The sequence below is a fragment of the Vidua chalybeata genome, chromosome 20 (genome assembly GCF_026979565.1).
Source record: "Vidua chalybeata isolate OUT-0048 chromosome 20, bVidCha1 merged haplotype, whole genome shotgun sequence".
Taxonomy (NCBI): Eukaryota; Metazoa; Chordata; class Aves; order Passeriformes; family Viduidae; genus Vidua; species Vidua chalybeata.
In genome coordinates this window covers 2,090,932-2,115,896 of record NC_071549.1, presented here as the reverse complement: position 1 = coordinate 2,115,896, position 24,965 = coordinate 2,090,932, and the positions used below count along the sequence as shown (strand labels likewise).

General features: G+C 44.4%; 1 protein-coding gene and 1 long non-coding RNA gene across 2 annotated transcripts in view; both read left to right on the top strand.

Moving 5' to 3' along the window:
• LOC128798294 (autism susceptibility gene 2 protein-like) overlaps positions 1-24,965 on the top strand; it is a 358,592-nt gene that overhangs the window by 119,925 nt on the left and 213,702 nt on the right. The gene's annotated exons all lie outside the window — the stretch shown is intronic.
• LOC128797937 (uncharacterized) lies at positions 1,544-9,622 on the top strand. The gene is made up of 4 exons (XR_008434292.1): positions 1,544-1,883; positions 6,462-6,594; positions 7,498-7,562; positions 9,437-9,622. It is a non-coding gene; the product is annotated as an uncharacterized LOC128797937 (long non-coding RNA).

Sequence of the window (24,965 nt, the reverse complement as noted above, 5' to 3'; positions counted from 1 at the left end):
TTCCTACAGTGCTGTGTTCTCTACTGCAGGAAAAGGCCTTTTGCTGTTAAGTGATTTATAATTTTTTGTCTGTGATAAAAATCGATGCCTCTCTTTAAAAGTGTTTAAGTTGCATGTGTGGCTACATTTGGAAATAAATTCCTCATGTGTCTGTGCGTGTGCACAAATGTGCATGTGTGCAAGCCATGCAGGTGCCCACATGGAAGTGTGTAAAGCTGCTGGGTATTTGCCCCTGTATTTTTGGATTTTACAAGGAAGGACATATTATGGAAGAGTGTATTGTATTAATACATCTGCTAAAGGACATAAAAAAATGTAGCACTGATGCTTTGTGTGGAATGGAAATCCTATTGTTAACATCCAAACCCCAAACAGCTCAGCCTGGAAAGGAACCATTCATCAACCAGACCCCACCTTGGACAGATTCCTATAGATCATCAACCCTCTGTCCCCACCACTGGGCTGTCTCAGCATCTCCAAGCCAGCAACCTCTGCTGGATTCCTGTCACCGTTAAGAATGGGACTTGAATTATTCAGACAATCTGAGTATATCGCTACTCTATTACTTATTTATTTATTTATTAGCACTGAAGAGTTTTTGTTTTGGGTATGCAGCAAAGCAGGAGCTTCCCCTGACCTTGCAGGGTTTCAGAGATAGATGAAGGTGTGTGCGTGTTCTTTAAGGCAGCTTGGAATTTATGGTGTTTGAAGAGACTCTGGCTCCAGTGTGGGTTGTTGGCAGCAGTGCTGATAATCACAATGTGATAGCAACTGGGCTCTATTATTTCACATGTGCTTAAATCTTATTTTCTTGTTCTGTAAGGTTATGTCTTTGCAACTACCACAGCTCAGAAGGAAGAGAAAAACAATTCCAACCTAGGAACCTTTGTTTCAGAAGCTTGCTAGCATAAATCTTTTCTGTTTTGTTTTTGATCACCTGATATGTTTCTAGATCTTAGGTAAAATGAATGAGCTGTTCACAGAGTGTACCGGTTGCTTGTCTAAAGCCCATTTGTATGAAACAGAGCATTCTTGTCTTGCAATCTGTTGAAGCAGTACCTTGTTAATTCCCTGGATTAGCAGACCTCTCGTGTATGCTTGCATTATGAGAGTTAGCAAATCTGGTGAACAAATGTTGCACAAAAGCCAGGAAAATGCATCACAAACCGTGTTCCATCTCTTCAATATTCACTGTAATTGCTGCCAGTCACAATCTGTGCAGGATACAGTGGTGTATCTTGTACACGCAGTAGGAGTGCAGCAGTACATGTCCTCAAGCATTTGTTTCTGAACCACAGCAGAGAGTTAACAGCAGTTGCAAAATGTTCTGCTGATGTATTGTTGATCAAAAAATGTGCAGTAATGCCATCCCTAACATGTTTGCATCCGAGATTTGCTCAGTTATTGGGTGTGCAGCCATCTGTGGGCAGCTGGGATCCCCACAGGGCCCTACAGCCACACACTGGGGTCAGACACAGAGAGAGGGCCCTCAGTGACACCTGAGAGGTGACACCTGAGGGCCCTCAGTGACACCTGAGGTCACACACAGAGAGCCTCAGTGACACCTGCACAGGCTGGGACAGACACAGAGAGCTCTCAGTGACACCTGCACAGGCTGGGACAGACACAGCCCTCAGTGACACCTGCACAGGCTCCTGAGGCTGGGACAATACCAAACACTGCAGGGTCATTGTCCCACCCAAACCCCCCCACCCCATTAGCGCATCTCTGTGCACAACCTTTACTGTTTTCAGCAGTGCTGTGCAGCCTGCAGTGGTTTCCTGGCACGGATGTGTGGCATGAACCCTGTCACGTGTGGTACTGTCAGTGTGTCCATGTGGGCAGGGGTCACTGGGATGTTAATCACACCTGTTTTAAAGCCTGTGAGTTTAAACTCTCTGGGATTCTGACTCTGTCACACCTGAGAGCTGGAGTCTGGAGCATGGGTAGGAGCAGGGGAGCACAGGAGGGCAGGCACGAGGAAGGAATAGGTTAGGGGGCATTTTTACAAGACAGTACAGACATGAGGTATTTCTTGCAGAGATGGTTTTGGATGAATTTATAGGTGCACATTAGATACATTAAATACATGTAGCAGAAGTTGATGAATAGATATCTCTGACATAAAATGTCCACATGTATTGCTCATCAGTTAGGGTGTTTTTTCATATATTTTTCTCCTAGCTTCCTGGATTTTTTTTTTTTTTTTTTTTTTTTTTCCTGATGGAACTGTATACTGCAGATTTGGAATTCAGGAAGTATCTGGAGGGACTTTTTTCTCATTTTAGAGTTAGGAGTACATAGATTTAATTTCGTTGGTCTGGGTTTTGGCATGTATGAAATCCACATCAGTGTTTGAATTTGCAGGCTCTTGGTCTGGCCCTTGTGGCTTTCCTGGCTTGTAAGTGATTTTTATATCTTGGAGAAATATGGATCAATAAGCAAAGAAAAAAAAATCTGCTGCCAGGAAAACATTGTTTTTCAGGGTCTATCCATAAAGAAAAAGCTGCATGGAATTATGCAAATAAAACAATGTGCTTTTTAATTGCATGGACAGCTTAATTACACTGCTAGAGCAGGTATCTATTTACATCTCAAAGCATATAACTGAGTTTTAGGAAATAATCCATGTATATAAAGTACTTTTAAATTCTGTGTGTATTATGTAAGTATAAAATCTGTTAGACACCACAAAAGCATTTAAGGGTTTTAGCTTCCTTGTGGTTTCATAGGGCCGTTCCCCTGCTTTCCCCACCCCAGCAGGCACAAATACATCTCGTTGCTGTCAAGTGAAGTGAGCAGAAGGCCTGAGGTTCGCTCCTAAATGGGATTTTAAAGCCTGTTAATTATATTCAGTATTGAATGGGTCCCTGCCCATGTGTCCCTGAGGTTCCCTGCAGCCTGGGGGAGCACAGTGGGACCATGTTTGGGGCTCCCTCACTGCTAACGAGGGGACAGCCCTGTAATGAGGCTGATGAGCCTGCTAATGAGGCTGATGAACCTGCTAATGAGAGCACCTGGGGTAATGAAGGTGCTGTGCAGCCCCTCCTTGTGAGGGCAGTGCTGCTGCCTTGGGTTTGGGAAGGTTCCGTGCTGCATCCCAGGGATGTTGGTACAAGTGGTACCAAGTGCTGGGAGTTGTGTTTGTGTTTCCATCAGCCACCAGCCCTGGTGCTGTGTGTGGGGCCCGGCCCAAATTAGGGGCTCCCTGTGGTGGCCCATTTGTTGTGTTTTCCAGACTGCAGGAAGGTTTTGAGTTGTCACTAAACCTTGGCACTGGAGAGGTCCTGGGCAGTTTGTTGATTGGCCCCTGCTCTCCCCTGTGCCCTCCCCAGGATTAGAGACTGGGTCAGGATTAGAGGCTGGATCAAGCCTGGCTGTCACAGGAGTCAGGGCGTGTAGGTTATTCTCCCTTCAAATGCTTTATAGCCCTGTGGGGTGAGGCTGTGGTTTGAGGAGTAACTTGCTGGGAAGGGCTAGAAGTGATAACACAGGCATTTAATTCATTTTAATGAGATTCCTTCTCCAGGTGCTCCCATGTCAGGTCTTTGGAGATGGGCCTTTGTGACAGAAGTGCTGTGCTAAAGAGGATCTGTGGAGGTAACAATAGGATGTCAAAATGAAGCGAAACAAGGGCAGGGCAATTTTATGGAGATGACATGACAGGAGGAAAGTATGGGGGGAAGAAAAGAGAATTTAAGATGTCAGTACAGATTTACTGAAGGCTTTCCAATGTCAACTAGAAGAAATGTCAGCACAACTGACTTGGCAGTGTCAAGGTGATGGCAGGATGCAGTCCGATCAGCTTGGAAAGCATCTCGAACTCCAGCTGTGGAGACGAGCTGCTGTCAGTAAAGATGATGTCAGGCTGATAATTATTTTGTACATTGTGGTTTAAGTAGGGCATTGTTTCTATTGAGGTATTTTGAATTCAGCACAAGGTAGGAGAATAGTCATTCAAAGATAAAACTCCAAACTGTTTCTTCTTTCTGTGAGAACGCCAGGAGCTTCCAACCCAGCCTCTGAGCTGCTGCAGTGAAGCTGGCACTCAGCTGCCCTGGGGACTAGGCACTGCCTGCTGTGGGTAGAGTCGAGGGGGACTGAGTTACAACTCTGCTTGGCTTCTTTTCATTTCTCTCTTCAAACTCTGCCTAGTAAATAAGAGGGCAGAGGAGAAAACTGATGTCACATGGGAGTGCAGCCATGATTTTAGGCAGGTGGGTTGGAGATATTTGAGGATGAACAACTGTAATTCACAGTTGCTGATGAAAATGCATGCAGCTGTGTGTGATACTGTGACATAATTGGTGCTGAAACAGCTACCTGTGTTGAAAGTCACTGGGTGTTGTAGATGGTAGAATAAAGTGGCAGCAGAGGCTGTTCCCACCTCTTAGGTTTGCTTTAGGATGCCTGTAGAGTTAAGTGGAGTCCTGAGGAGTGACAAAAAGAAGCTTAATGCACTACTGAAATGAAAATTCGGGCCCTTAGCTGTTCCAGGGTTGTAAGGTATGGGTTTGGGAGTAAATTGTGCCACATGGTAAATAACAGGGCTGGGTGCAGAGCTTGCCAACAGCTCACCCTGCCAGGCTCTTCCCACTCCGAGGCACTTCCCAGCATCCGAGTGCTGCCGTGTCTGGCACCCTTTCCACAGAGGGAATCCCCTGTTAGTTAAATTGCCCTCACTCTCTGTGTGTCCTTTATCACAAAACAAACAAACAGAAAAAAAATGTGCTGGAAGAGCCAGTCTAAGGCCTGGCAACCCGATAATAAATCCCCTGTCTTTCCACACACTCTCAGTGCCAGCTGTGGGCTAATTAAACTCAATAGTTCACAGGTGTTCCTGGGAATGACTATCGCAAGAGCACTCTCCTCTTTAGGGCTCGTTAACATCTTTTTCAGAGCTCTTTAAATTTCATACACCAGCAACACTGAGTTAAAGCAGATGAAAGATAGTAGAAAGGGACTTGAGCTATTACAGGAGTGCTCTTGGTGTTAGTACAGGCTGTAGCCTCACTCAATTCAACAGCTTATTTGTTGTGATGGGTGAATCTCTTGGAGACCAGTGTAAGAAGGAAAATGGCTTTCTTAGAAACGTTCAGCTTTCTGTAGCCAAATAAAATTCTTGTCTCTGGAGCACATTATGTAGCTGTACACACTGTCAGGATGTCCATTGCCTCTACACACACGTAGGGGCTACAGAAGAAGAAAGTCTGTGGCCAAATGAAGCAGATTTAGGCATTTTGTCACAGCTTCTAAAACCTTCTCAGGGAAAACCAAATGGAAAGCAAGGCTTCCTCTAGCCTTCCCTACTTATTGACTCTTCTGGGCTTTGAGAGATGTAGTTTCTTTGCACCAATATTGGAGCACTGGACTGTCTGTAGGCTGGTTTAAGGGGACAGTTGCCATGGCAAGTTCTTCCAGTTCCACTCCTGCTGTGTAGCAAGAGCTCAGCTTTTAGTAGATCTCACAGCCTTGTGTAGTTCTGTGGCTGGGTAAGCTCATCTGTTCATTCATCTACCCATCTTCATTTGTGTTCCTTCTGCCTGCCTAACAGAATTAGATTTGAATTTCTTGGAGAGTTCTCATAAGAATGGAGGAAAGAAAGGGAGCTTTTAGCGTTGTCTTTCAAGGTTCCCTAAAAACCTTCTCTTGTGGAACTGGGCCAGATTCCACTTCAGTCTGATGTGCAACTTTCCTTCATGGAGAAAAAGCACCTTGATCAGAAATATGGTGCCAGAGCAGGCAGCCCAGAGAGAGGAACTGGTTTGCCTGAGTAAAATAGTGTTGGTGGGATAAAAGCATTATTTAATCTAGCTTGATATACCTGTTTTCTTGCTTTACTATCCTGCCTCAGCCATGTGCTTTCCAGCAGACTGGAATGGTTCATACATGGACACACTAGGCAGAAGTGTTTCTGTTTTAGCAGTTACTAATTGAAAGTAATTTCTAGATTTCATAGCTCTTGTTCTCATGAGCTCTCATGCTTCTGTTTCTTCCTAATGATATTTTCAATTTTACTCTTTTACACTCTTCCCTAGACAAGAAAATCACAGTGATACACCTCAATCTTAAATGGTTTTATTGCTGATTTATGCTAAATTGATATCCCTAAATCAAAATAATATTTCCTACATGAGTTGACTGCACCATTTTAATGAAATAATTTTCTCAATCAATTCTATTGTATCAGTGCAGTTTTACCCTATCCAGAAAATCTTACTTAAACTGCTACAGCTCTTGGTGTGGCTATGAATGGGAACAAGCTTTCATTCTCCTAAATGTCAGATCTGGGGGAAAAAGAAACTGTTTTCAAATGTTAAAAAAAAATCTATTTAAGTGTAGTTTGTTCTAACTGTCCTTTTAGTAATTCTTCCCTTTCCTGTGTCACTGTCACGTGTAAATCTCATGGTGCTGCAGAGAAGGACAGGACTGGGAGCTGATGTTGTATATTTTGGAAACAGGTACAGACTGAAATGACATTTCAGTTCACTGGCCTGGCTACAGGAAGCCAAGAGTAGGAGTGCAGTGCTCTCCACCAAAGCTGCAATGCCTCCTCTAAACACCGCTTAGTTTCCAAACATGCAGAGTACCCAGGTGAGGTGAGTGTGAGTGAATTGCCTGAGTCAGCCCTGGATGAGTGGTTTGAATTGGGCTTGCATAAATCTCATCAATTTAGAAAGAGCCTAAAACACTTTCAGTGAATTTGCATGGAGGTGATTTTGTGTACAGAAGTCAATTTGAGGTGGTGAGAAAACCAGCAGGACAAGTACATGTTTTCATAAGGATTTGATTTGTTAGCATTTAATGACATTATTTTGTCAGTAACAAAGTAAAACCCCAAAAGGTGCAGTGCACAAAGCTGAAAAGTGTTAGGCAAAAAGTGGGCAGAGTATAAGAAATCCTTTCCTGACCCCAATCCCATGCATGCCTGGGTATCACTGCTTGTGACATTGATTTGAGGGTATTTAACAAAGAAAAAGACTTCATAGTTTCTGTGTTAGAAACTCCTCTGTGGCTGGCATCCAAAAGCTTATTTGCACACCAGTTCTGAAGTTAAATAAATTATGTGGCAATCGGTGTAGCACTAAGCTGAAGCACTGATATGAGGGGGAAGGGCTTTACAGAAAGCATTGCTTGGTTTCCTCTCACTTCTCTTTCAGGTGAGGGAATGTTTAAAAACAAATGAGTGTGGAAAACTTGGGATCCCGCTGTGTGGGGGTTATTTTTCAATGGCCAATGAAACAATTCCCCTTGCTTCAATACTCAAATTCAAAACCAAATGAGCAGATCTACTGTTGAGAAAAATACCTGTTAGAGAGGGCAGCTTTAGTGGTTAGATGACTGGTACACCATCATCGATGGAGTTTTAAGTTTCTCTTTGGTAAAATATAAAATTGGAGCCTTCATCCCAAATCAGGTGTTTGTAAAGTCTAAATGCATATGGACAATTTCAGATTACTTGCCTGCCTGATAACTGAGCCTGTGTGTCTTTGGTAGGAGACTTGCTCTCATCAGATTGAACTAAATGTGTGCTATGGAGTTGTGAAGAAAGATGTCTACTGGTAAGATTTGGGGAAACTTGGATTTTGCTATTAACAGAGCAGCTAAACAGCTAAAGGGCCCAGATGCAAACTCCAGCCAGCTCCATACAGATAGACAAGATTTCCCTGCTCTCTTTTGCAAACTTCTACAAACTCCTCTGAATGCAAGTTAGTTTAGGAACCAGTTAATTTATGAAATGCATTAAGCACCACGTGACTTAATACAGTGTCTGAGCTCCTTATCTATGGAGATGAAAAATTGTGCTAAGGTGACTCTTCAGTACTAGTTTCAAGATTAGCTCTTTCTCCTTAGGAGTTAATAGGAAGTGAGAGATCTATGTCTATTTATGTGATAAAATTAATTCCTGCATAAGATGAGAGTAAAAAGCCCAAATACTTGGAAGTTTAGTCTCTTGATTTTATTTCTTATGAAACTGAACCCTTCTCCTCTTCTGGATTCAAGGAAATAATATAATACTGAGATACAGCTTCAGTTGTTTTCTCAAAGGGAAGATTCAGGCTCTTCTTTGAAGGCTAACTTATTTCTATGTAGCTGTTAAATACATCCTAGAGCAAATAGCACTGCAGCACCATGTCTAAAGCAATACCCCATTCTGGATAAGTAAAATGTTAATTTCTGCATCACTTTATGCTTTTGATTTTGTAGCAAACCAAGTACATAATGTCAACCCACAATTTTTAAAGTGCCTGATGATTTAGGGGTTTGTATACTTTGGTTGTGCAGTATAAAGCAGGTGGGTTAGTTGGGCTGGGTGATCCTGGTTGTGACCCTGAGCCAGCAGCTGTGTTGGTGGTAGATGAGCCACTTCTCTGAGTTTGGGTGCTGTCCCCAGTTCAGGGCCCCTGGCTGGCAGGGCAGGGAGGGACAGCACCCAAAGTGGGGACACCATCCCAAAGCTCTCCTTGGGCTGGTGCTGCCAGGGAGAGCAGGACTGCTGACTTGTTTGGAGGCCATGGCAGCCTGGCAGTTGGATTTGTGTTGTGACTAATGGAAAATAAGCAAAAGGAGAGAAGCAGGGAGGAGGAGCCTCCCCTTTCTTGACAGTGGTGTATTTATGCGTGGGAAAAGTACTCTTTTTGACAGGTTTTTTAGTTCCTCCACCAAGCAGAGGGTTGTACACCTGCTCTGGGTTGCTCTCGTGGGTGATTCTGTGTGTGAGTGAGCCCACATCCCTCAGCCACCCCCTCCTCAGCTGTGCATGTGCTGCACAGCTCATGTTCCTTCTGGGAAGTGTCTGGGCTCCGTTTTAGCACAAGTATCTATTGCTGCTTTTGATTTTCTCCTAAATCAGACCTAATTGGTTTCTTAGTGGCAGCACCAAGAATCAAGTCCTTCATAGATCACCTTGCATAACTTTGAGGGTTTTTTTCCCTTGTTTCTTCTTTGTGGTTGGTTTTGGTATTTGTTTTTAAGCAGTGAAGAATTGATTCAAATTCTCATACTACCCAACAGACTTTGAATCATGACATGAAAGGACAATAACATTTGTTATCTTAGCATTCAAAACACAGCATGATTTGTTAATGGTTGTAAGATGTATTGACACAATTGGGTGGAAGTTGCTCTGGAAGTGACCAGGGCTATCACTGAGATGTGATCCATTTACATAAGAAGTGACAAGGCAAGTATGCCCAGAAGGCTCGTTATTATGATTATTATTATTAAACATTACTACTATGACTATTAGCTTTATGTCTGTGGATCAGCAGCAAAATTTTGTTAAGCAAAAATCCTCAGATGCTCTCCCCAGTGAATTCTGGATTCATCCCACTTACCTGAGTTTCAGTGGTGTCTTCCTATGGATGAGAGTTGTCATTTCCTTTTCTCCCCTGATAAGTCACTGCAAAGGTTTTTGCTTTGTCCCTCCTCACAGGCAGCTGCTCTTCTCTTTTGGGAAAACTGCTACTTTGGAGTGTCCTTCTGGATGAAAGGCAGGAAAACTGCTATCATTAAATAATAGTATTGTGGAGCCCCAAAATATTGTGTGTTTTAATGCTGTTGCATAATCTTGGGGCTTATTGATGCTTTATGCTCCTGTATAATAGCCTCAAACACATGAGAACATTGTGAAATAGGAACAAGGAAAACGCTTGACAACACTGCATTTTTAAGCTAAAAATGCTTAAAGCAATCTTAAAGCCTGAATTCCTCCACAGATTAAAGATTTTTGAAAGAATATCCTAATTAAAGATGCTGGACAAAGAACAGTGTGATGATCTTTGCCCAAAGTCGAGTGTTAATGGGGGAAAGCATTATACTGATTTCCCTTTATCCCTGCTCCTTGCTCCCAGTGGTGCTGTGGATCTGACCTGCAGGTCAGGATGGCAGCTGGGGATAGTGCACATGGGTCTGTAAGTAGAGAGGGAGTTTGCCTGGCCATGGCTAGTCATGAATTAGTCATCCCCCAACATCCCCAATTAGCTGAGCTCATTTCAGTGGGCTCTGCTGTGTTCATTTATTAGTGAATTTGAAGCTGTGATTGAGGCTGACCTCTCTGGTAGCTGGAAATGTTCTTCCCCACATGGTTGTACATGGTTTCTGCATGGGGAGGGATGTTGTCAGCCAGTCCTTGGGGCTGGCTGAAAGAGAAATATCCAGTGTGCCTTGTGATGTGGGCACAGAGAAGGGTGAGGGTTCTGCTCTAAACTGGAGCCATGCGTGCTGCTCGGTGGATGGGGATGTTGGTCACCACCCTGCTGGGAAGGGACATTGCTCATGGCACTGCTGAAACATGTTCTGCTGTTGGTGTGTGCTGCAGCAGGCACAGCTCCCCTCGTGTGCAGGGAAAAGAGTGTCTCTTGCTGCTGAAATCCCTCATTTTGAAGGGAGGTTACAAGGCAGAAGTTGGAAGCAATCAGTTAAAGCTCCATTTCCACAGTGCCCTTCATGCCAAGCCTCTCAAGGCACTTAAGAAAATACTGGAAGCTGTACAGCACAAAATAGCATTGGCACATTGCTCAAGAAAAACAAACCTCCTGCCTGGATTTGAAAATTGAAAATTTACAAGACTGATTGCTGAGCTTCCAGGCCCAGGAATGGAGTTAGAAAAAGGGCCCTGTAAGATCAGGGCAGTTTAGGGTGTTCTTCAGTGATGGGAATGACATTTCCATCAGTGCTTATAATTTTTCTGGTAGATTTTTTTGTTTTGCTATCATACCATCTCCTCCTCCTAAGAGTCCAGGCTGTAGGATTGAATTTCTCTTTCCTGCAACAGCAGCACAGTGAACCTTCTTTGAATCTTTCTTTTTTTTCCCTCCCTAGTTTCTGCTAATATGATTCTGATCCTGGAGATAGCAGGTCCAAGCCGAGTTCCCTCTTGCAGCACAGTATCTTGCCTTCTGATATTTTGACAGTGTGGCTCTGCTCCTCCCCAGACTGTAACCAGGGAAAATGTGTCTTTCTTTGTAAAGCAGTCTGACAGTCCCAGAAGCCTCATGGTGGATGTATGTATTTACAGAAGAAGTTGGCTGCCTTGCAAGCATTTCCTCTTTGTGCAGCCCTGGTGTACTGGATCACACTAAGGAGACTTGCTGGGGGATGAGTATGTGAGGTGATCTTTTCATGATAAACCCTTCCAGTCTGAGTGGGCATTGCTGCAGGCAGCAAGAATTTCTGAAGTGAATGTGGGAAAAAAAGTCACAACTAATAGGAGTTGCTCCTAATAATCCTGGTACAGAAATCAAACAAAGTCTGGTTAAATTAAAAGAGTTAAGTTTCTTAAGTTTTTCTGGTTAAGAAAAAAAGTTAAACCAGTAAAGATTTTCTGGTTTTATTGCTAAAATTGGTTACAGTTTTGTCTCATGGGTTTTAGCCCATTTTATTTTCCTGAAGGGATGTGGAGGTTTGGGGATTTAATCTTTGGCATTGTGAGGGGTCTAGAAGAACCAAGCTAACCATGAGAGAGCTGCTGCTCTCGTGGTGCAGGGCTGCAGCAGATGCTCTCAGAGAACTGATTCCTCCTTTCCAGTTTGCCAGCGTGTATTTTTACCTGTGGAGTCGGGGAACCTGATATAAATCCACTGGCAAGAAGTTGTTCCTCTCAGTTGCCTTTTTAAGAATAGTCATCTGAGTGTCCCTGGGGATATCTGGAGAAGCTCTGGGCATGTATTGTCATTACTGTTGGAGAGCAAGAGATGAAGGGGTTGGTTTGGGCTGTAGTTGTCAGGAAAAAAAAAGAAAACATCTCTACAAGGGAAACAGGAGAGATTAAAATGAGGAGCAAAATGCTAGAAATTGGATGCTGCTGAATATGAATGTGTCAGAGAGCAGCTTCATATGGGAGGTGGCAGGAGGTGCTGAACCAGTGACAGAGCCTGAGTCTCAGTGAGCCTGGCATGAGGAAAGGGAAGCTCTTCTGGCACAGGTGGGGATCACCTTTCCTCAGCTGCAAAGACACTTCAGCCATCCCTGTTCAAGGCAGGAGAGCAGCCTGCAGGCAAAAGCCAAGGTTGCATCACATGTGCCTTTGAACAAGCTAATTACTCCCAAAATAGCCATTTGACCTTCATCTTCTTAAAACTCTGCACTGGCTGTGGAGCCACTTTTTTATATGATGAAACAGTGAATAATTAAATCATATCAGTTTGTGTAAGTCTGATAGAATTGGAGTTGATAAGCATTACTTTTTTTTCTTCTTTTCCTTTTTTTCTTTTTCTAGCAGGGCAAAATGAAATTACAAAACTCATGTGAAACTTCTGTAGAAGTCAGAAGTGTGAGTCTAAAGAAGCAGTACAAGGGGATTAGTCCCTTAGGAGGATTAGTGTCTATTAAACATGATGATCTGGATGTAGCTTCCGGCTCTCGAGGCCCATAAATTGCTGGGCTCTGTACCCTGGGACAGAGGGCCAGGGAAAGGGGTACCTTAAACCCCCTGCCAGTTCTTAGCCAGGATGATTTAGGGGTTGGAGAACAGGGTAAGGGGAAAGCCTGGCTGCTGGTTAAGCAAGCTGCAAAATTCTGATGTTTCAGCAGACTTGATCTTGTCTAAAACTAGTCTTCATGAATGCCCCTCTCCCCAGCAGAATGCCAGAATTCATGTGTGCTGGTGGCTTCACAGAACCCATCCCCGAACACTGGCCACAAAAATCAGGCACTGCTGTGGAAGGGGAGAGCTGAGCTGAATCCATGTGGTGCTGCTGATAGGTGCTTTCCATAAGGGCTGGATGGTGCCACTTGAGAGGAGGGCTTGGTGGGCTGGGGAAGAAACACCTTGTGTGTCCTTCTGTCCCTCCAAAAGTTTGGTTGAAGTGCCGGGCCGCTGGAAGGGCTGGGGCGTGCCAGGAAAGTGTCAGCAAGCCTCATTTTGGCATTTATATATGAGGAGTAAGCACAATCCTTCTACTATTCCAATGAGCTGCTTTTGCCAAGAAAAATCATTTGTAACTCTTTCTTTCTTCCTGTAGTGCTTCTCCAGCAGGCCTGGCTTAGATTGCTTTAACCCCTCGAGTGCCAGCAGGCGCTGCAAAGGCAGAGCCGTGCCTTGTGCACGTCTTGGCAAGTCCTCCCACGTGCCAACCAGCTCCGCAGCAGACTGAAGCGCTGTCTGGCAGTTAGCTTTTCTTTTTCATCAAGTCTGTTCCTTAGGGCTGCTGCTGCTTTTTTATGTTTTTATTCCATTCCTGGGGCTGTAGCAGAGGAGGAGGAGGCGGAGGCTTGGGAGGAAGCTGGTTCTCAGAGAGCTGGTAACCTGAGGAAGGAGAGGGAAAACGGAGCAGGGAAATGGTGAAGTGGTTTGACCCTTGCTCTGTTGTGTTGTCCAGCAGGATGCTGAATCAACAGCACAGCAAGGCTGCCAGTGTTATGTGCTTCTAGAGATTTGCTCACCTGCAAGTTCAGAAGCAGCTCTTCCTCTGTTCTCTCAATAAAGCCTCAAAGAATAGGAGATGCCTATGCCTTTTTATGATGTACACTTCAGCTCTTGCAGTGTTGCATATACGCGCTTTTACCTTTGATCATCATTTGGAGAGGTTTGCAAGACAGGTTTAGCTGTGTGAGAAATGGATGTGCTGTTTGGAATGAGCCATTTCTCCCCCTCCCTCTAGGTGCTGGCTGAATTTTAAGTTTATCACCACCCTGAGCTCTGAGCAGAAAGGCTGTTTGTTCCCTTTTGTGTTGCTTTACAGGAGAGCAGTGCCTTTACCCTTTTGTAGAGACTGGGCAGCTGCTTTGCTGCTTTGCTGCAATCCTTGATGAGATTTAACAATTCATGTTTCTCTACATAAGAAGTTGAAAAAGACAGTAAGTCCTTTTGTCTATCTAGTGTGCTTTTTTTTCAAAGGGAAAGGAAAAGAAGCAAATTATTTTGTTTTAAAAAATAACATTTTAATAATGTAGTAGTCTAACCTTTATGCTAATTGCCCCAGGCTTTTAATGAAGCAGCGTAAAATTAGTCCTGTGAGTCTTCATTAATCAAATATAGGAGCTGATGATATAGTAATAAGATGCTGTGCTGCCTCTGCTCCCCATGCAATGTTGACATTTGCTTATATTCAGAGTAGAAAGCAACTATATTTTTCTTGGTAGCTCATTAAAATAATTAGCCATGTTTGGCTTTCTTTAAAAAAAATCTTTTCTTAAAAAATCCTTTTAATGAGGAAAGATGAAAACAGACAGGATGGAAAAGTCAAAAGAATCAAATTAAGATAGAAAAACTGACTGCTGGAGGCTTCCTTTGAACGGAAGATTTATGTATGTTAATGGCAGCTGTTGGCTGGAACCTCTGTACAGACACCTTGTTTGTTATTTGCAGAACTTAGAGCAGAAACAAACAACTTCAAGGGTCTTTGTTGATTTGTTTTGTTCCAAATTATTTTCCAAAGGTCCTCTAAGACTCGCTATGCCTCTGCTCTGTCCCAAACCTCAGTGCTTGCATGGGGGATGTGCTGGTGCACACAGGCACTGTGCCCTGCCCCTGTCCAGGTGAGTGAGTTCTGCTGTCCTGTGGTGGGCGAGCCCAGCTCCCCTCTGCAGGCACGGGCTGTGCTCTGGCCATGTTCTGCTCCAGCTCTCGGAGCATGCTGGTCACCTGCTGAGTCCTGGCTTCAGGAGAAATAGTGCTTAAACACCCTGCTCTCACAACAGACACAACCCCAGTGCCCAGCCCTTACTAGAAGTTTCAGGGTGCTTTGGAAGAGCCAAATCCTGGAGCTCCAGAGCAGAATCCCACCCCCATCTGCGCTCTCTGGAGGGAGGGTAGGCATCTGCTCTTACCGTGCCATCTCCACTTCAAACGCTTTTCAAGCAGCATTTTCTGCTCTGGCTGCTGCCTAAGTAGAAACTGCTGTATGCTCTAAAAATGTTTGTGGAGAAGAATGGCAGCAGAGTCTGATTTTTGTGTATAAGATGCTGGTGTAGCAGCTTTGGGTTTCTACAGGGTGATTATGAAAGGCTGGCCACAGGCAGGGAAGAGCCGGGATGATGCTCCTTGCTCAGGATGTGTCAGCCCCTGGTGCCCGGCTCTGTAAGTGTGCAGGACACGGCTCCTCTCGGGAGAGCTGCACTGCTAATGTGCCCTCCTGATTGTCCAGATGATGGTTCTCATTTCAGAGTTCAGGCCTCGGTGGCAGGGCAGGACAGCCGTGATTATGCTGCTCCTGCCTGTGCGGCCGTGTGCGTGCACATGCACGTTTCCAGATGAAAAACGATGGTGGTCCGCTGGGGATGCGGCTCTTGTCTGGGAATCAGGGAGCCTGCACTCAGTTCCTGTGCTGGCCACATGGCATTAGCAGGCCAGCTCTCCTTCCCCTTCCTTTTTTCTCTTCCTGTGCTGCCCCTTCCACAGGCACAGAGTGGAGATGAGGATATCTCTTTCTCTTAGAAAAGAATTTGGCTATCAGTTGCTGATGATTTTAAAATGAACACTGCGATTTCATACAGCTTAGAAATGACTGATAGTTTAGCAATTCAGGCAGAAAGGAAGTTGGATTCCCCCTCACTAATCCTCCCCATTTCTACCCATGTGCTTGCTTCCAGATAAGTCATATTTAATTTCTGATCTGTTTTCTAGTGTGTTCCAGCATTTTTCTCACTGCCAGATTAACAGCTCTTCTCTCCCAGTAAAATCTTTCCATTCCTCCTGTCCAGAGAGCTCCATAAAATTTGTTTGTGTTTTCTGAAAAGCATTAAAGTAGGTTACACAGCACTTTGACAGCCTGGGGTGTAGGGACTATGAAGGTGAGGGAGCAATCCATAGGAGAAAAAATGCTCCATTTCCTGCACTGAAATTGTTTGTAGGAGACTCAGCAACCTAAAATAGCTGCCTCCAGAGGACTCCCACAAAAGCCTTATCCTCAGATTGTTTCACCTCTCAGCCCTATGCAGCCTTCAGTTTAAAACTTTCTCTTTTTTCCCAACCAATGTCGCCCTCTTCCCTTTCTGTTGTTATCCAGTTCTGTCAACACAGACTGCAGTGGAGTGTGCTCCACAATTGTTGTGAAATTTAAAAGAAAGCAGTACCTGAAGCTTAGCCACATGCACTGGTGCAGTTATTTCTCCCCCTGCACAGAGGGCAGACAAAGTCCAGCATGTCCCAGGGCTTGGAGCAAGAGACACCCCAGGAAAACCTGCAGGGCTGAGAGGGTTCATCCCCCTGGCTTGCAGCATGTGCGAGGAGGAGCAGTGGTTCATGTATATGCAAAACCTTGCTAATGAGGTGTGGGATTATATCTCTGCTAATGATGGGGTTCTTTCTGATCCTCTGGCTGCTGGGGCAGATCTGGTGTGGGTCAGAGCACTGTCAGCCAGAGGCTCTGCCCAGAATTGCTGCGATAGGAATGAGCTGTCAGGTTTGGTGATGGACAGCGTGGCCAGGCTTTGGCTTTGAGTGCCCCACAGAGTGAGATTAAAGCAGGCAGGGAGTTATGGGGTGTTCACTGAGCTGGCTCTGGGTGCTGTGCAGGGGGAAGCACTGGGGACGGAGCCTGCAGCCATAGGCCTGGCTTAATCCCATTGCTTACACCGAGCTCTTGTGACATCCTTGGGCAGCACTTAATCTCCAAGCTTTAATTCTGTGTCTTTATCCACACTTTGGTGAAGTGCTTAAAGATCAGTAGGAACCAGTTCAAGGTATTATGGTTGTTAATGCAAATACATGTTATATCACAGTATCTTCACCATGTTTATTCCATGGAATATATTTATCCATAAAATTCTGTTACATTTATATACAGCTCCAAACACCCTGGAAGCAGCTAGGTGTTGACAGAACAGCTGCAGTCTTTTACTATGTTCAATAAATACAAATGGATATAAACAGTATCCATCTGTCAGGCTCAGTTAGATGGTTTAAACATAAAGCTATTTTGTTCCTGTAATTGTATTTAGATCTGAAATGATAGAGGTTTGATTTTTCTTTACATAGTGATAAGATACAAATTCCTTTGAATTGCTCTGACTCCTGATTTATTGCAATAAATTAAATAATAATCCATCCTGCCTTGTTTCACCCCTTCTCCAAGAAAAGAGAGCTCACTGCTCAGGCACTGAAGCATCCTGCTTGCAGTAAGCCACCCTTCCCATGCTCATAAGCACCTGGGCCCGTGACCTCTGTGTTTACAAGATATTTATTGCTGCTTGCACTTCCCACTGCTACAGTGTTATCACTTCAGTGCCTTGTAAAATTTGATTGTGTTTAATAAATGTATTCAGCGTTATTGCTGAGCAAGTCTGACAATTTGCCCTTGTTCCTTCCCTCACACACACAAACTCAGACACCTTCACAACCTACATATTTTCTTAGCTACGTATGTTATTGCTTGTGTTGTATCGGAGGCAATTTTGGATGCATCTCAATTAGATCATTTTTCTAATTAAATAAGTGCTTGTGGTTGTAATGTGAGCGTGTCTCTGAATACTGAGTGAGTGTGAGTCACTGCAGTGATTTTCCCAACTTCTGTGTGATGTTTGCTTTATAAAACTCAGCTTCTGGCACAGAGGCATCTCATTACCTTCCCCGTGCTGACCTCTGGAGCTGATGTTAGCCAGATGTGTTCAGCTCCCTCCTTCACCACAGGCTTCCTGTGTGACATCAGGGAGATCACTTGGTTTCACTGTGCTGTTTCTCCCTCTCTAAAGCAGTTACCAGAGCCCTCACCTACTCCTCAGAGCTTTTGGGGAGCTTAGGCTGTGGACACATGTGGGAGTGTTGTGTCAGAGGAATGTCTGTGGTGTTCTTTATCTCCTTCTCCTCACCATCGTCTACCTGAGCATGGGGGGATAGTGGAGCCAGGTGTTGCTTTTCTTGTGGCAGAGGTAGCTTTTGATTTCTTTGTCTTTTTGTGTCCTAGGGTTTCTCCTTAAGAAAATGGGTTAACAATATAAAAACTCTGTTTTTTGCACCTGAGGGGGTTTAGGCACCATCTCCTTGATGTGGCTTCTCGTGCCAAAGCAGTCTTCACTTCTATCCTGTTACCAGCAAAATTGCATGAGAAAAGAGTGTACAAGCAGCTGCAGGGAGGTGCAGAGTGGTGCTTCTATTGCCTTACTTTTTAGCTTCGTTTTGTGGGGAATATCTTCCCAAGAATGAGAAATCAGGGATTGAGTGGTTTTGCCTCTGTAAGACTGGTGGAAGCTCACTGGTGTGGCTGGAGGATGTTTGGGTATTCCTGTAAGCTGCTGAACTGTGGTGTGTGAGATCGTGTATCCTCCTGGGTTCCAAGGAACAGGCAAATGCCTGTAAAGTCTCATTGAGGACTAAATATTTTTATTCTATGTATATAAGGAGAAGAAGGGCTTTTCTAATTGTCAGAAGTGAGAAAAAAAAATTGCAAAGTTTAAAAAGTTAAATGCAGGCAAAGAGATTCTTGTCTCTTCTTCCATTTCTTCTCTTTAAACATCCCTCTTATAACCATCACAAACTGCATCACATGGCTTCTTGCTCTTGATTAATTGTAACCAAACAAACAATCGAGTCCACGCAGGCCAGTGTATGGTCCTGGTGTAATTTCTGGGCTGTGCAGCTCAGGATGTGTTCGGTAGGAGCAGTCCCTCAGTACCAGCCCTTTCTGCTGTGCCTCGTCACACCAGAGACAGCATCAGCCCCTGGGACAAGTGGGAGCCACATCTGTAACCACAGCAACCTGACATTAGACTTATTTTCCTCCCAACAAAGTTAATTGCTCTTATATTTTATGGAATTTGGCTGAGTTTTTGGAAATCAAGAAGCACTGGCTGTGAGCAAATAATAGCTTGAGGTAGTGTCACTAAATAATAAATATGAGTACTGGTGGAGCAGAAATACAACATACTGTGCTGTCATTCATGGAGGTTTTTCCCCTTGCCAGAGTTTCAGATGCAAATTTCATCGTTGAGCCAATTCAGATATCTGCTTGGAAAAAATCTTTTTCCCAAAAAGCAGCAGAGTAACAAAGAATAGGAAAGAACTACTGTGTGATGGTGCAGTGCAACCTGCATTAAAGCCTGGCTTTTGTGGACTTTTGCAGGATTTTAAGTCATTGCTTCAGTCTCCAAGGATTTCAATAGATAGGTGACAAATATGTAATGAAAGACCACTGCTAAAATTCACAGATGTGCCCAGGTTACATTTTCTTCATGGAGTCTAGCCCTTAATATCAAAATTTCATGGACTTTCTGATACACTTGAATGTGAAAATTGCATGTGAAAGTAGATGATAGGCCCTCTGAAATACTCTTTGCTAGTGACTGACCATCTATTTCTGCCTTTCTCTGAATTTTCTTACACTTTTAGAACACAAAAATCTTTTTTGTTTCTTTGAAAGCAAGTGTTTGTTTTTCTTTTCAGGGAGTTACTGTAACTGGCAGCATCATTGTAGAATAGGGGATCGTCCATAACAATAGAGGGAATGTAAAAGACTAACAAGTATCAGTGTGGATGAAGTGTCAAAAACAGAGACTGAAGGAAAAAAAAATCGTATTTTATAAAATTCATGCTTGAAGACCAGGATATAAAATCCAATGCCCCTGAAATCTCAGCCTGTAATGGACTTCTTTCCTGATGGCAGTGGGAGGTTTGCACAGAGATCACGACCTTTATGTAGTTATATTCTTATTATTTATTCAGAGCCATCTTGCCACATTCAAAGGGAAAATTTGCTCCTTGTTTGACCAGCACCAAGTCTGATCTTTTCCTTTTCTTCCATTTACTGTGTCTCCTACTCTCCTTGTATTTAGCTTTGCTTTCTGTGCCCTGCTGCTTCCCTGTCTCTTACCCAGAGGACATCCTCCCCCTCAAAGCCTTCCCCATCTTGTTTGCAATGACAGAGCTCCAGTTTAGCTGGGCTAATTCCAGTTAGGCCTCCATGATCCAGCCTGAGGACAGCTTGGTCCTGCCCTAGAGGCAAGGATCTTAAAGCACCACCAGAAGACACCACCAGCACGTACTGCTGACGTGGCTCTGTGGATGCTCTGAGAGCTCTGTGCCACCCAGGGAGAATGAGTGGCTTGAGCCTCCTCTCTGAAGTGTGCTCCGCATCTTAAGCTGTTTTCAAAGTTTTCACGTCCTTATGGGTCACGTGCTGCATCTGATGATTAAAAAAGGTCTGGTTTCTTTAAAGGGATGAAGGGAAAAGGAGTGGGAGATGGAGCCTGGGGTGACAGAGCCAGATGTGAGTGTGAGGATGTGGAAGCTAAAGACAGACCAAAAAGCTGTCATGCTCTGGGCTGTGCTCATTTATCTTACACTTAAAGTAAATATTTCTGAGTAAACTAGACACTGCACTCTTTTGTGCAAACCCATGTGCCATGGCAATTATTGTGAGCAGTGAGCCCTCCCTACCCTGTGCCTGAGCTGGGAGGTAACAGAGTTCCTGCTTGAGCCTCTCTGCAGGGTTAGGTCAGTTCTGCAGGGAAGGATGGGAAGGTGGGAAAAGTGCAGATGTACTGCCATTGTATGCAGCTATTCAGAGTCTTTTCCTACACTTGAGACTGAAATCTGTTTTTCTGGCACTGACCTTATCGAATAAACATTGATTCAAGAGCTGAATGTCCCACTTATATTTTTCCATTTGACAGCCAACAGAAATGCACAGGCACAGTGTGAGCTCCTCCAAGGAGGCAGAGTGAGAATTTTGTGATTTTGTTTTTCACTTGCAGTCTAAACTCCAGTATTAAATACCTATTTCTACTGCTGCCCCTCTCCTCCCCTCCTGCTTCTCTTGTCCAAGCCTACTGCTCAGCTTTCATTTTGGCCTTCTTTTTCCTGTCAGGGAATATTTGGGTTTAGGACCTTTAGACTGGCAGCACTGGAAAATTAAGTCATCATTTTGTCTGCAAACCTGCCACTGTGTCCCTGGGCACAGAGCAAGCTCCCTGCCAGTGACTTCAGCCTCTCTCTCAGAGGATCTGCCAGCTGCAGGTGCAGGAGGTAATTCACATGCAGTGCCCATCTCTCCCTGTTCTCTTGAGGTGCCAATTATCCAGCATTGTGTCAAGTTAGATCTGGGGGTGTGCATGTAAGGACCACAATGAGCTGGTGCAGGGCTGGAAAGCTGAGGGTACTGACAGTCAGGCCTGCCAGCGAGATAAAGTGAGGAAGGACAAAACAATCTGGATGCAATTAGAGTCCTGCCCACCTTCTCCCTAGCCCCTTTCAAACACAGAAATGTGCATCTTCCTTCAAGGATAAAAAAGTTTGGGCTTTGTCCCCCATCCTCCACCTCCCACTCCTTTGTGTATATCTGCACTTGTGCTTTCCAGCAGGGAAGGAATGTTCAGTCCCACAGGGACTGTTCCTGCAGTGTCTCTGGCTCAGAGCGAAGCTGGAGGTGGTAGATCTCCCAAGGGAAATTTCTTCTCATGAGGTTTATGGCTCGCTTTTGCAGATCTCAGGGAGGCTGCTGCTGTTCAGAATGGGAAATGGAAGTGGAGAAAGCAGTTGGAAGTGCACCTGCTGAAATGTTCTTCCTGCACCCACACTGATTAAAGTATAGCCTACTTCTTTTTCCTGCTTCCTTCATAAAAGATGCGTTGGGTGGAGCTCATCTGTCTAGAGGAAAGGGAGGCAGGGTAGTGGAGACTGGATTCTCTTTCTGTCTGTCTTTTGATCCTCCTGTGTAAGTTGAAGGTTTTAGAAATTATTAAAAGCTTCATGCAGGGTGAATACTTTCAGAGGAGACTGAACCTGCAGAAATAAGTTCCAGCTCTAAGGTTCTCTCACAAGCTCAAGGCTGGGGTATTAAATCCCATCACACTGATCAAGATGGTCAAAAGAGCAAGATGAGGGTGGAAGTGGGTTGACTTCTGCACATTTTCAAAGCCTTGTTTCAAATTTACCCTTAACAGCTCTCAACTGGGGAATGTAATGCTGATTGAAACAGCTTTCTATGATGCTGAGGTTTTAGGCACACAATAAGCTGCTCTGCTGTGTAAGTGGCCAAAAAATAGCTAATACCTGGCATGGTGATGTGATGTATTTAATCCTCCTGATTAAAAAATGTTATCCTCTCCCTTTAGTCTTTCTGATAGGCAGCAGTCACCTGTCACTCCTTTTTTAGCATATCCCACACATTAAATGAATGCTTCATCTTTGATAGTAATAACAAGAACAACTCTACACTTAAATTGAGTCTGTGGTTTCCAAAGTGCTTAAGAAACTCACAGCTAATTCTGCCACTGTGTATTTAGCTGTAATTTTACGTACCTGGAAACCCACAGACTGATACCAGTAAAGCCTGTAGTCATAAATCCAGATTTTTGGTGAAGACACCACTCTAAACTGATCACTCAGGCTTTTTTCTAGTAGAAAAAATTGATGCTGAGCTGGGAATGAAACTCATTTAATGAGGAGTGTAGTTTTTTTATTCTAGTCTCTAAGTGTTACTGTCCTTCCACCCACAAGGTATCACTGGTTCTGTCTCAGTAGCAAATATTAGCCCCTAGCAACATTACAGAGTCGTAGGAGGAATCGGTCATTTTCCTTGCTTGAGTACAGGCTGCAGCCAGTTTAAAACAACCAGCCATTTCTTGTTATCTGCTTTAAACTGCTGAATCCAGCAGCCCTGAAGAACGAGGCCACATCTGGAGAACCTGTCTGTGCTGCCAATGTTCCTCTGAGCAGCAGGGAGGAAAGAGTCTCTTCCTTCTGAAGCAGCATCAAAAGAGCTGTCGTGTGTCTAATGTGTCTTCCAGCCTGCAGTCTCTGAAAGTGAGATTCCCTTTATCATAATACAGTGAATCATCTCAGGAACACGCACTTGGGGATGAAGAGGATTATGTTTTTGTTAGTGTCTGATTGTCTTTTTCAGCAATCCTTTCTCAGGCATTAAAGCTGTGGCTCTTTGCAAGCGCTGTTGTTTTTGGGGCTGTCATGTGGTGGATGGGAAGAAGTGGTGTTGCTTTGTACTTCAGACCTGCTCAAAAGCAGCCTGACCACCTTCTGTCGTGACAGTGTAAAAGCTGTCACCCTCCACCTCCAGAAACAGACCTAGAACTGAGCTTTGTGGGCGTTCTCACTTAGGAGCGTGTCAAGACATTAAGTTCAAGTCTGTTGTATGTGCTGTGAGGTTCCTGGGCAGAGTTTTGAAGTTCTGTACTACCATTTCCCCTCTGTACAGCAGGGATGGAAGTAGCTCCTGCAGGCTGGAAAAAGTTATCAGTTCCTGTAGTCTGGAAGAAGCATTGGAGACATTCAGCAAACTGTGAAACAGGGCTCACCAACCTTTCTGTGTCCACTGACCTCATGCCCAAAGCTCTGTATGGCTGGAGTGGCCACACACATCCCATGTGGTGTAGAGAGCCTCAGGAGGAGTGTGTGAGGAGGAGATGGCCCTGGTTCCTCAGGGATCACTGGGACAGGCCAGGGCTGCACAAAAACCTCTCTCTGGGCTGCCCTGCTGTCCTGAGCCTCAGCAGCTCCTGCTGGCCTGTCCTCTGCTGTGATTGATCAACCCCAGCTCTCACACCAGCACTGCCCCTGGCTGCTCCACCTCAGACATCGGCACTTCCTGGTGTCCTGCTGGTCCTACCACAGGCCAGCTGTGGCTGCTCTTGGTCTTGGGAAATGGGACTGCTGATGCATTTTGTGAGGACTGGCTGATGTGATGGGGTAGACTTGTCCAAGGCATTCTCTTATACTGCAGCACATCCTACTTCAGTGATGGCACACCTCTAGAATACAATGATTTTTCTTTTGCTGTTTATTCGCCCTGTCTGCCTTTTGGTCTTTTGGAAATGACTGAGACCTGTGTTGCAGCTCAAGAGGCTAAAACACAATGATCCTAATCAGGAGAACTGGAGCTATGCTAGTTAGCTGAAGATTTTCATGTTTTCTCTAAGGTCTTCTCTTTTTAACAGTTTTCTTCATTGAGACCCAGGAGTTAGGTTAACCATCATCATAGTTTGCCCCAATTAGAGACTGGGGAGAAAGAACTATAGCAAACTGGTGTTTGTAATTGTGTGCTGAGCAATTACCCTTTGGGACATTTGGGCTGAAGTGGGAGGCAGGGCAGAGTAGAGAGAGGCATGCTGCTATAAATGTCCCTTTAATTGGGCTGCCTGACACAGGAGGAGTTTGACACTCAAGAGGTTAGACCATCTGGTGTATGGGAGGCCTTGCTTTATAGATGTTTAACTTTTTTTTAAAGTACACTGAAGAAGCATTACTGATTCCCATGTCATGAGTCTGTTAGACATGGAAAGCCTGGTGAAAACACTTGAGCGGAGGCTCTTGAAAGCAGAAAAGTGGTCTCAAGCAGTTTAACTGCTACTTAGAGTGTGCAGTTTGCTGTGGCACGTTCTCTTCCTGCCCCCAATCCAGCTGGGTTTCTGCAGGGAATTATCTTAATGCTCTATGGAAAGACACATAAATAGCTAAGCACGAGATTCTGCATAAAGCACAGTCTGAATGTGCATGTTTTGCTATATATATGTGTGTGTGTAACTGTAAATATTTGTGAAATAGCAATATAACCATGGCATGCACAGTATTGGTGAGGAGTTTCAAAATAAATCAGCTTGTGTAGGAGTAGGGCCTTCCTAAGTTAAGACTAAGAGTACCATGAACCAAACTCTTCACTGTACCTGGAAAAGTCCCATGAAGTGCAGGAGAAGCTGTTTTTCCTCTTTTAGAGATGAAAATTCATACTCTGTCACACGTTTTCTCATCAGAGTCTATTTTCATTTCCAAAAATATGCAAGTAAGGCAGAAACACATTCATACTCAGATTTTGTATATTTTGTCATGGTTGTGTAACTGCTCTTTATGACAAAGTCATGGAATGCCTTGGATTGGAGAGGACCTTCAAGCTCATCTCACTCCAACCCCCCTGCTGCCCATGCTGGGGGATCAGCCCAGGGCACAGGGGTTTTCTGGGTGCCAGCACATGGGCAGGGCATGTTGGATTTCTGTCCATCAATACCCTGAAGTCCTTCTCCTCCATCCATTCTCCACTTGCCTGTACTTGTGCTTGAGATTGCCCTGGCCCAGCTGC